This window comes from Pinus tabuliformis, chromosome 9 (assembly GCF_031772625.1).
Source record: "Pinus tabuliformis cultivar Carrire ecotype Pingquan chromosome 9, CPIR1, whole genome shotgun sequence".
Classification (NCBI taxonomy): domain Eukaryota; kingdom Viridiplantae; phylum Streptophyta; class Pinopsida; order Pinales; family Pinaceae; genus Pinus; species Pinus tabuliformis.
Window position 1 is genome coordinate 657,235,173 of NC_142307.1, and position 12,057 is coordinate 657,247,229.

Sequence of the window (12,057 nt, forward strand, 5' to 3'; positions counted from 1 at the left end):
CTCTAAAAAAGGTTGCACATGGAGAAATTTGATCCCTCTCCACGCATGTTAGATTTGTACTTAGGATGAATCTATCCTGGTTTACTTCCAATAGGCACAACTCTTTAACTAGAACTTAAGTTTGGATATATTAACTAGAACTTAGGTTTGGATATAAAGCCCTTGCATTGTAAAATACAACCATGGAATCATATTTAAAATCCAGGTACTTATAAAATTATTAAGAAGATGTTGTAGTAGATTAGGAGGATCAAGGGTATGGAATACTCTCAAGCGTCCTCAACATCTTTCAATTTTTTAAATTCCTTTTACAATATGTTTTTTGAATTCTATTTAAAATAATAATAATAATAAAATGTTCACTATTTTTTTAGGAAATTTTATTTTTCCATATTTATTTTTCTATTTAAATTGTTTTTCCTTTGCTCTGAGGGTGTACATCAGATGGCAATAGAGTGTACTATTGAAGCACTCCTTGTGACCTAATTGTTTCAAACACCTACTTAGCTTTGTGTGCCACCTAAGGGGCCATGTTGGTGTGCTTAGAGGTTATAGTGGTAGCAGTAAAAATTGACTTTTTACCACATGAGTATGAGCCCAAACTAGTTGTTGATTCCATGAGTATAGAAATATATATAAAAAGAAACAATAAACCAAAAAAAACCAAACCGTATCATTTATTTTAATAATATTAAGGTTTATTTTAAGGTTATTGTTTGGAGCATTATGAGGTTTTAAGACCATGGTAGTAAAAAGTTATAATTTAAATACAAAAAAAATGTGATTCTAGGAGTAGTGCTTTTTGAAATATGGGTAAAAGCATTGATTATGAAAAAAAAAAAAAATAGAACCTTGAAAGAGTTCTTGTCAAATTGGTAAGTATGGTATAAGTTCAGTTGCTCTTTCATTACTTTTTCTAATTAACATTAAAAGGGAAATAAAAATTACTAATTAATATTTTCAAATGAAAAGTGAGTTTATGAATAATTTTTTCTTCTAGTCATCATTTTCAACAAACATCTAATTAAGAAATTTACCTTTCTTATTAAGTACTATAAATGTGAAGTAAACCCTTTGAAAACATACATAATGGAAAGGAGCAGCATAACATGCAGCCATTATTCATCATGTTACTACATGTGTGGATTTCTTCTTGTTGCATCTAGAGGTACATTCTACAACCCAGTATGTAGGCAATGTGTAAGTATGTCATGTCTACAATAAAATAAAATAAAAAATAAATTAATGTTGGCCCAAAACAAAAATGAAAGTAACCATATAGATAAACAAACTACAATACAATTCAACACAAAGAATTGAAAATTTTGCGCCAATATATTTTGATATTTCTTTTAATTAAATATTTATAAAATGATTCTTTTAATAGGAAAAACTATGTCGTATGGATATATTAAAATCTTTAATGACATTAATATTTCCACGTCAAATTTGTAATATTTGAAAATATTAATTTCATTATCATGTCGAATATTAATATTAATACCAGCATAGATCCATCTTAACCTAGTATCTATCAAGTCGAGATACAAACCTCTTTTACTATGAAAAGAGATTTAATTTTTAAACTTGATAGATCTGGGATTAAGATGAAACTATATTGGTACATGAAATGTTAAATAAAACTTAACAAAATATAAAACATCTCATTTGAAACACTCACCACATGAAAAGAAACCTCAAATGAGAACAAAAAAAAATTACACATAGTCCACCGTAATCCTATCTAGGACCTCACATTCAAATATCTGCAAGGAAAAGTGACACACATCGAATGGTCTCACCGGAAATATTGGAGGGTAAGGTTGTAGAAGGAGACTTACGCAATACCCATATTTCACCACATGTGTATCAAGGACCTCACATTCAAATGACGAAAAGGGAAAAATACATGGAACTGTTTGATTGGAAGTATTAGAGAGAAGGAATTCAAATCCTTTTTGGATGTTAAATGAAAATTTTATTACGTTTTTACATTTTTCATGCCTTTCATTTACTCAAATTTGTGAATATCGACCTCTCCTTATCTACAAACTTTTTTTTGAATACTTTTACATCTAGACTTTCATTAATCTCCCTAAGAAAGTGTTCCTTTATTTTTTTCCCTAAATCAACATATGTTTCGAGATATTATTCATCATTTTAATATTGGATTTATCTTTTACTCGAAAAGAAAGGATTACGATTTTGTTGATGATTAATAATTCAATCAAGGATAGGAAGCTAATCCCTATCCACCAAGTAGACCTTAGTACACTTTCGTAGCCTCTTTGGGAAATGATGGCTGTCAGACTCCATCTTAAAATTCCATCTGTCTGACAAGGAAAACTCCCATCTTAACAAAGGCCTCGCCAAATTTTACATGCTAGATAGCAATTACTAGGAAAATGTGCATTTTTATAGTTCAAAATTGAAAATGTGCATTTTGATAGTTCACAAGTGAAAAGGTACAATATACGAGGAAATTTTTCTAAGAGATGGATGCAAAATTTAACGTAGAATGAATTAAAGTTCAACAACTACCACTCCATAAAATTGAGATAGTCATAATAATAACTCTTATTTTACAAAAAGAAATATAAAAGCTTAAAAACAAAACACTCGCTGATTTCATACTACCTGAAAACATTCACACCCCAATAGAGATTATAACTTACCAAGTTACCTCTTTATAATATTGTTATGTACACTTTCTCACATAACCAAATTCTATCAACACAATATTTTATCAGATCAAAAAGGGCAGGATTTCTATCCACAACGACAATCATCATAGTTCATTGTTCGGATAGTTAAAAAGTTGAGTATGGAAATAACCAATTTTTTAGGACTCTCCCAATAGATTGATCTATGGCTGAGCCTTATCCTTGATTTGAAATTCCTAGCTTATTTCCATCTTACTAAAACATTGCATTTTTATTGACAATTATCTTATTAATTAAAAAGGATAAAATCAATCTCATTAAATTAAACAAAACAAAATAAATATTTAAAATTTCTTTTTATATTTCTTATATTTTTTTAATAAAATTTAAATGATTGATAATTTTAAAATGAATTAACTTTTTATTTTTTTATTTTCCAAACTATGATTAAGCAATATCACATTTTTTTTTCCATTGAAATAGGTTATTATCACTACAATCTAATATTTAAATTATAAATATGTAATATTCTTAAACTCCATTTCATTGTATTCATTTCAAAGTTTTAAATAATTTTCTCTAATAAGACAAGAATCCATTATGTTAGAACTTTTGTAATGTAATCATTATGTTCATTAAGATTCTAACAAAGTCAACCATGACAATCTACGAGGCAGACCGTTGACGATATTTCCATTCCTATCCATTCCATTCCTTGTTATACATTTACTAGAGTATAATAATAATTTGGAAAGGTTGGCAATGTTTTTTTTCAGCTGGAAAGTTGATGATAACTTCCTTCCAAGTCACAGTTTATATTTAACGATTTTACAAAGGTTTTCTATTTTTGAAAAAATTATGTACTTAAATGGAAAATAAAAACTTGTGGCTGAAACTGGGTCCTTGCTCAAGTAGTTAACCTCTGTATTCAATCGTTGTTGTTAGGTGAGAAAAGCTACAACAGTATCAAGAAAACTAATTACAATCCCCTGCTCAAGTAGTTAACCTCTGTATTCAATCGTTGTTGTTAGGTGAGAAAAGCTACAACAGTATCAAGAAAACTAATTACAATCCCCTCCTGTGAAAGAGTTGGCAAAGTTTTCATAGCTTGGAGAGGTGATGATAAGTTCCTTTCTAGTCATTTATAATGAAAATATGTGCATACATTTTCCATTTTTGAAATATGTAGATAAAGAAAAACAACTGGTTCGTGACGGTTCGTTGTTCTACGTCAGTTTGGTAGGTGTTGGAGATCCTTCTTCGGCTGTAGGCAAGCATTGGAATACTGCAAAGATATTCACAACCAAGGCATCGTACCACTAGTTGTAATTTCTCCATTGTATTTTAAATATTGGAACGATTTTGCAAATATTGGAGTAGCAGATGCGCCTTCCTTACTAGTTGTCTGCGGTGAACCAGGTTTTCTTTTCAAGAAAGAAAGAAAAAAAATCTACCACAAAGTTGTTCGGCCCTCAGCTTGCGAAAATCTCAATCTTTTCATTCCCTCAGTACCCCACAGAAATTCAAAATAGGTTTCCATATTTTTAATTTTCCCTTCTTAAAATTATTTTAAAAGGGAAAGAAAAAAAGTTCCATATGTAGGTCGAGAGCATCTACTTGCAGTTGTTGGTTTTCGTCTCCCTAACATTACCATCCACGAAGATCTTTACGAAAAAACCCTAACCTGAGCTATAGCTTCGCCACTGAGCTTATCAGTGTCCTCGACGAGGTCGGCGAAGTCCTCACTTGATGGTGCCCACCATATCCTGATTTTTCCCGGTTATTTTCCTGGTTTTTCCTATTTTAGCTACAGAACAAAGGGAGGGTAAAGGCGGTGAAGAAAAAAAATAATCAGCTGTGGCAAAAAGTAACAGGGAAAGGTCATCAAATCGAGTCAGCTCTACAGTCAGTGCGAACCTGAAATGAACTGGAAATCAACAATGCAGTTGCGATAGGAGAAAAATGTATGCTTTCTAGCGAAATTAAGTAAGAAATTCCATGAAATTACAGGGTTTGGGCTGGGGGAAAAATGTGCACTGGGGGTTTTTCGAAAAAAGCAGTTCTGAATTTCAGATTTTGGGGAAAATTTTGAATTTACAGTTTTAGGTTAATTATGGTGCAAAATATCTGTGTTAAAAGTATAAACCTTTCCATTACAAATGATTTCCCCTTTGAATAGTTCTGGTTGCCTATTCTGGTTATCATTCTTATCTATGTAGGCTTGTGAATAAATGTTGTCCATTACCAGTTACAAATTTATACTAGGTTTTCCCCAAATATCCCTCAGGACAGTGGTTTTAGGGTGGTTTCTTCATGAGTTTTAATGATTACTTTGTCTCTCTAGACGAAGGCTTACAGAAAACCAATTCCTTTAATCCAGCGGCCGAATGTTTGCTTGTAAATTTCCGTTTATGTTTCCATGCCCCTTTATTACTCAGATTGTTCCCACTGGACCACTGACTCATTTTCTCGAGCGATGGTGCTTCGAATGGAGTAACCTTTTCTCCATTTCCTGACCCTGCAAGTTTATAGCCATTAGAATAGGTTTTAGTTGGTGGATTTGTCAAGGTTGCTATTGTCTTTGCTGTTGCGAAGGCCTAAAATCTTAACAGCCTTAGTAGTGGTTTTCGGGTTGCCTGGTTTTTCTAGGAAGGAGTCCTACTAGATTCCATTTAACTATTTTCCGAGGGTTAATTCAAACCATTAATATTATTTTAAAACCTGATTCCCATAAGCTGGCTCGGGCAAGAAGTGACGGGTGTCCACAAGCAGCTCCCTAGTACACTTCGCCTGACGTCTGTCCCAGCTCCATATACATGTAACTTTAATTTTCTAGGAAATTTAAGTTACCGAGGAGATTTCCATAGCTGGAGACAGATTCGACGGTGTTGACATTCTCTTCGAGGGTAAAGCCTAGGTATGTTTAGGCATGAGATATGATGAGCCTACTTGAATTCAAAAGGTATTTAAATTCTGTTGTGATATTCCATACAATTGGCTCAGGTTATATTCTCAGTGGAACATACCTGGCCTGACATATTCATGACCGAGTGTCGTAGACATTCTCGAGGGTGGTGATTCCAAGGGCGGTTGGGGCGTGGGGTCTGTAGTGATTGCAACAAGTCTTATAGATAGGACACTTTAGCTTTTCCACATAGACTGATGGACCCCTTTGAGTCAGACACTTCACTTCATGAAGCTTTTATCCAAGCCACTGTGGCGGCTGAGTCACAATGCCGTGCAAACCAAAAAGTGATAAGGAAGGTGGAACACTCTCCTCGGCTAACAACCCTGGAGGATAGAGGTGACTTGTGGTTGGAAGCCAGTTATATGCCACATAATAATTTTGTGGGAAAAAAAGGTGGCGAAAGGAAGGGTGGCAGAAAACAACGTCCCATAAAAATTACTGCTCCTGCACCTATTCTCTCATTTGGTCACGACGTGCTCCTCGATCGAATTACGAGTCTTCAGAAGAGAGATTTAGTAGGAAGGTGGTATTTTTCCGAAATTGAAGAAGTCGAGATGAGACAGTGGTTGGCAAAGAAGTGGAAAATCCTGCTGGGGTATGTTCCTACGGTGGTGAAGCTCATGGGAGGATGGTATAGTTTCCATTTTCTGAGTGAAGAAGACCTCAGGAAAATTGCAGCAAGGCCATGGGTCAAGGACCGTGGCTTTTTGGCAATGTATGCATGGTACATGGGCTTCAATCCTCTGAAGCAAACACCAAAGAACAAACTCATATGGGTCAAACTGCCCGGACTTCCACTGGAATTCTAGACGAAGGATGTTTTTACTGATATTGGAAATGCCATCGGAAAATTCGTATATGTAGATCCTCGATGTCTGGGAGCTAGGGATAAGAGGATAGCTTGGGTCCTTATAGAGAAAGACTTCGGTGAAGCTTTTCCAGACCACATTGAACTAAAGTGGGAAAATATCAATCTCACTCAACGTTTGGATTTCTGGGGAATTCCATTCTAGTGCCTCAACTGTCACCAGATGGGACATCTAATTGCAAATTTTCCTAAAGCAAGAGGAGGTTGGCGGTCATCGAGGGAGCGTAAAGGGCCTCACCAAAGGATACAAAAGGAAAACAAATCAGAATGTTTCTCTCCGTGCCGAGGCTATGACATCAAACAGAACAAAAATTCTTCGGGCTCAGGTAATTCTAGTCACTCAAACCAGATATTTTCTGAACCTTCTCCCAGGTTCATAAAAAAGACATCTGCTCCTATTCCTATTCAAATCCAATCATCATCCCCGTTGTCTGAGCAGTCAGGTTCCCATATAGCAGTTGATTCATCCTTTAGAGAACATCCACAAATATTATCATCTCCAGTATTTCCCCAGATCCCGCTACAATCAATACATAATATGATAGATATTCCATCTACATCATATGCTACTTACACTCAAGCCCGTGGGCTTTATTCTCCAGCTACTCAACCAAATTCTCCTAAAGATAAAGATAAGGCTCCTGTTCAAATTTCTCTGGTATCCTCACCAATTAATTCTGTTGATAGCGATCTTGATTTCCTTCTACAAAGGAAAACTCTTGACCTCAAGTCGCTTACTATCCATAAGCCGAAGGGATCCGGGTCTCTAGAAATCAGTCCTACATCTGCAGGAAATATTACTGTGAGGCGGAAAAATAACAGAGGCAACAAATATTTTAGAGGTCGACCTCGTCAAACACATACTACCTTGACAAACTCGCCATCTCTCATTGATGTTCCTATTTCATCTCCCATCTCTCCCACGGAAATTAGAGCATGCATGCCCTCCAATAAACCCAAATGAACTCAATTCTATCATTGAATATAAGGGGTTTGGGGGCCCATCCAAAATTCCTCGCTCTAAGAGATCTTTTCATTTCATCTAAATCCAACATAATTCTTATCCAAGAATCAATGCACTTTGCTGCCCAAACTAATTGACTATTTTAGGAGGATGCTTCCCACATGGTATATTGTGGCAACAGATGCCACTGGTAGATCTGGAGGTCTTGTTGTTTTCTGGGACCCAAGGGGGGCAAATTTGAAGGCTTTTTCTTGTTCGGTGGGTATACTCCTGGTAGGTGATATCATAGGTATCCCGGGAAGATCACATATTCTTAATGTATATGCTCCTTATAAAGAGAAGGAAGGTTTTTGGAATACTATGGAGGTATCAGGGATTCTCAATGCACCTTCTCTAATTTTGGCAGGGGATCTTAATTGTACCTTAGGTATAGAAGAACTGTGGGGACAATCTAGGGTGGTAGACAGAATGGCACAGAAGCTAAGAGAAATTTTTCTTGTTCATAACCTAATAGATGTCTGCCCACCCAAAAATGCTCCCACTTGGGATAATGGAAGAAGTGGCAATAAGTATATAGCTAAGAGACTTGATAGGTTTCTTATCCATGAAGACATGATAGAGAAGATGGGGGATGTTAGATCTATTATTGTTGAAAATTATGTTTCAGACCATCGCCCAATTACTCTGCTTTGGAATAGTTCTGATGCAAGGTTTGGTTTACCTTTTAAGTTCAATAGAATCTGGCTAGAAGATTCAAATTTTGATTCATTAATCTGATCATTCTGGAAGGAAAAAAGAAACACAGAGGAGGGCACTTTCAGCTCTGAAAGCTTCATAAATAGGCTCAGGCTCCTTAAAACAGAAGTAAAGCAATGGGAAAGGAAGAAGAAGGAGGAACTGAGAAAGGAATTGGCCACAATCGAGGAGTTAAAGGTCCTACATAACCAAATGACTTTCCATTCTCTTCCTCCCATAGTAAGGGAGAAAATACATGCTTTAGAACTTGGGAAAAAGAAAATTCTTCAAATAAGGGAGACGACCTGGAGATTGAAAAGCAGAGCACTATGGATCAAGGAAGGAGATAAAAATACCAAATTCTTTCACCGTTTTTCCAATCACAGAAGAAAACTAAATACAATTTGGCAAATAAAGGATGGTGAAGGAAACATATATAACAAGCAATCAAATATTTCATCTCTGGTAGTTTCATATTTCAAAAAAGCATATAATAGAGTGGAAGTGGAGGATGTGGATGCTCAGCTATGGGCAGTTGAAGAGTATCCCAAAATGTTTAATGAAGAGGATAATGTGGAGTTGTATAAGGAGGTTAAGGAGGAAGAACTGAAATGGGCCATTAAATCAATGAAAGGAGACAAAAGCCTAGGTCCAGATGGATGGACTGTTGAATTTTTTGTCCATTTCATAGACATATTTCAGGAAGAACTGCTTCAGATGGTAGAGGAATCTAGGACTAAAGGATTCATACATCCTCTGTTAAATTCCACTTATATCTCCCTTATCCCAAAGAAATCAGAGGTGGAAACCTTTGTTGATTACCGCCCTATTTCTCTGTGTAATCTATCATATAAGATTATCTCTAAGATAATAGCCAACAGATTGAAAGTTTCTTTATCTAAATTCATCTCACCTGAGAAAATGGCTTTTTAAACAATAGAGTAATCCATGATGCTATAGCTGTTGCACAGGAATGTATGCACAGTATTAAATTAAAAAAATGAATGCAGCAGTGATGAAGGTAGACTTAAAAAAGTTTATGACTGTGTAGATTGGGGATTCCTAAGAATGGTGTTGTTTAAAGTTGGAGTAAACTCAGATATGACTGAATGGATCATGGGGTGTGTGTCAACAGTTCGCTATGCAGTAATAATTAATGGATTCCCATCTAAATTTTTTGTTGCTGGTAGAGGACTCAGACAAGGATGTGCATTATCCCCTCTCTTGTTTATCCTGGTGATGGATGGATTAAGCCTAAAAATAAGAAAAGCAGTGTCCACTGGCGAATTTGAAGCATTGAAAATTAGCAGTCGTGTCACAGTTTCTCACAGTTTTTTTGTGGATGATATTTTGTTGATGGGTATGGTAAACAGGATTAAATGGTTATCACTCTCATTACTCATAAAGAAGTTTGGGGTAGCCACGAGTCTTGTTCAAAATGAACAGAAATCTATTATTCTCTATGGATCATGTGCCCGGGATGATATCTCTTTTATTCAGAACTGCTTTGGAGTGAAGGCAGAAAATATAGATAAGGGTATGAAATATCTGGGGTATCGACTAAAGCCAGGATGCTACAAAAATGCAGATTGGATGTGGCTGGTGGAAAGATTCTATCTGAAGATTAAGGGATGGGAACATAGATGTTTATCTATGGGAGGATGTATCATCCTCACACAGTCAGTGCTGACTCAGCTAGGGATTTATTGGGCACATCTATTTTGTATTCCTCAAATGATTATTAATCTTCTGAATTGAGTAATGGCATGCTATATATGGTCCGGTGCAAGTAGGAACAACAAGTATCATTTAGTGAAGCTGGAAAAGATCACTAGACCCAAAATCTTGGGTGGCTGGGGTATTCTAAACTTAAAGTTCTTTGGATGGGCTCTTATTTTGAAATCTCTTTGGAGGGGTATCAACAGTAGAGGTATATGGGGAAAGCTGATCCAATCCAAATATATGAAGAATAAGGAATTCTCCTTCTGGTTCAGACAAGGAGAAATTGGGAAAAAAGGCGGCTCACAAATTTGGAACAGTTTTAGAAAGGTCAAGAATATTCTTTTCCAAAATATCATGTGGCTTTTTGGATCTGGTAACAGAATTATGCTGGGTAAAGATTGCATTGTAGGAGCAGGTGAGGGTGTACCAGGGACAATGGAACTGATATTGCATCTAAATAGAAGAGGCATTTATGTCCTAAGTCAGCTGATCAATGATTGGAATGGAAACATTCCAATTTGGCGTGACTTTTCCCAACTGAATCTTGTTGATCAGTATAAACAGGATTGGCTACAGCTTGTAAAAACATTAAAGGAGGCAGGGATAAGTTATGACAACAAAGGGGATTGTATGACATGGGCTGGAAAGAAGAAGATTTCAGGAGAAGTAGAGGTGGCAAACTGTTATCTCAAAATTTGCATGAAGGAAATTCAGAATGTTGAATACTGTTGGTTTCACAGTTTTTGGAAAATTAACATTCCAATTAAAATTTTGAATAACATGGCAGAACATGTTAACATGGCAGAACAAAAATCTTACATGGGAAAACTTACAAAAGAAGAACCACCATGGTCCTGGGATATGTTATCTATGCAAGAATAATTCTGAGGACAATGAACACTTATTTTTACACTGCCATAGATCTGTTAACATTTGGAAACATTTCACTAACAAGAGGCAGATTCCTTTCATTCAGTTTAATACAATTGAGGAGTGCTTAAAATGGTGGAGCACTCAGAGTAAAAGCAGGAGATTGTTAGCTTTGGTTATTTTCTGGGAAATTTGGAAAGATCGGAACCATCTCATTTTTGGTTTCAGCAGATGTGGGGGGAACTTAATCTATGAATCCATAGAACAGTGGGTGGTATTAGAACAAAATGAGGACATTAAGAAAAAAAAGAAGACAGAGAAGGGGACAGTTCAGTCCACCAACTATCTGGTGGGTTTTTTTTATGGAGCAACTCAAAGAGGAAAATGTGGGAGTGGCTTTTTCTTAAAATTGTCAAAAGAGGAGGAATTCCAGATACACTGGTATGTGGGAGAAGGAACAAGTATGAAGGCTGAAGCTGTTGCTTTATGGGGTTTATTATGGTTTATTAAGTACAAATTCTTGGGGATTCCAAATGTATGATAGACCATGTTAACGGGAAGAACAATATCCAGCAAACTTCCCTACAAGGTTGGTTGAGACGTATAAAAGGCATATGGAGTTCCTTCTAGAATTCGTCCATTGAGCACATTAGCAAGGCACATAACAAAACTGCGGATGAATTATTGAAAAAAGGACTACAAGCCACAGAATAAGGTATGCACATCATGATGAAAACAGGACCAGATGAGATAGAAGTAGAAAATCTAAAGGTGTCAGGATAAATCAATGAGGGGTGCTCAAAAAGGCAGAACTTCATTGTAGATACGTCCATATAAAATTCCTATTTCTTTTTGTTTAAAGTTTTGTAAAAAAATTTAATCTGATTTTGTATAGAAATCATATAAGGGAAGACTACATTAAGATTGTGATTTACAGAAAATGGAAATGATCTGAACCACATATTAGTCTCTGTGTAAATTGCAAATGTGATTGAGTAAATAGTATCATCAACGTTGTAATTTTTAGATAACAGTTCAGATGGATGTAAGTGGAGAAGCTTCTCCCCAATGTAGTCATGCTGTGAATATCTCAAGGTTTATGACGATGATATGTCCTTCATAAGTATGTATTGTTTTAACCATAATATAAAACAGATGGTTTTTTCTTGCTGAAAAAAAAACTCTTCATTCATTAATTAGCAAAGCTGAATAATAAATGCAATCACTATTATGAACATGGTAATCAGTCAAAAGGGTTCACAGTGCA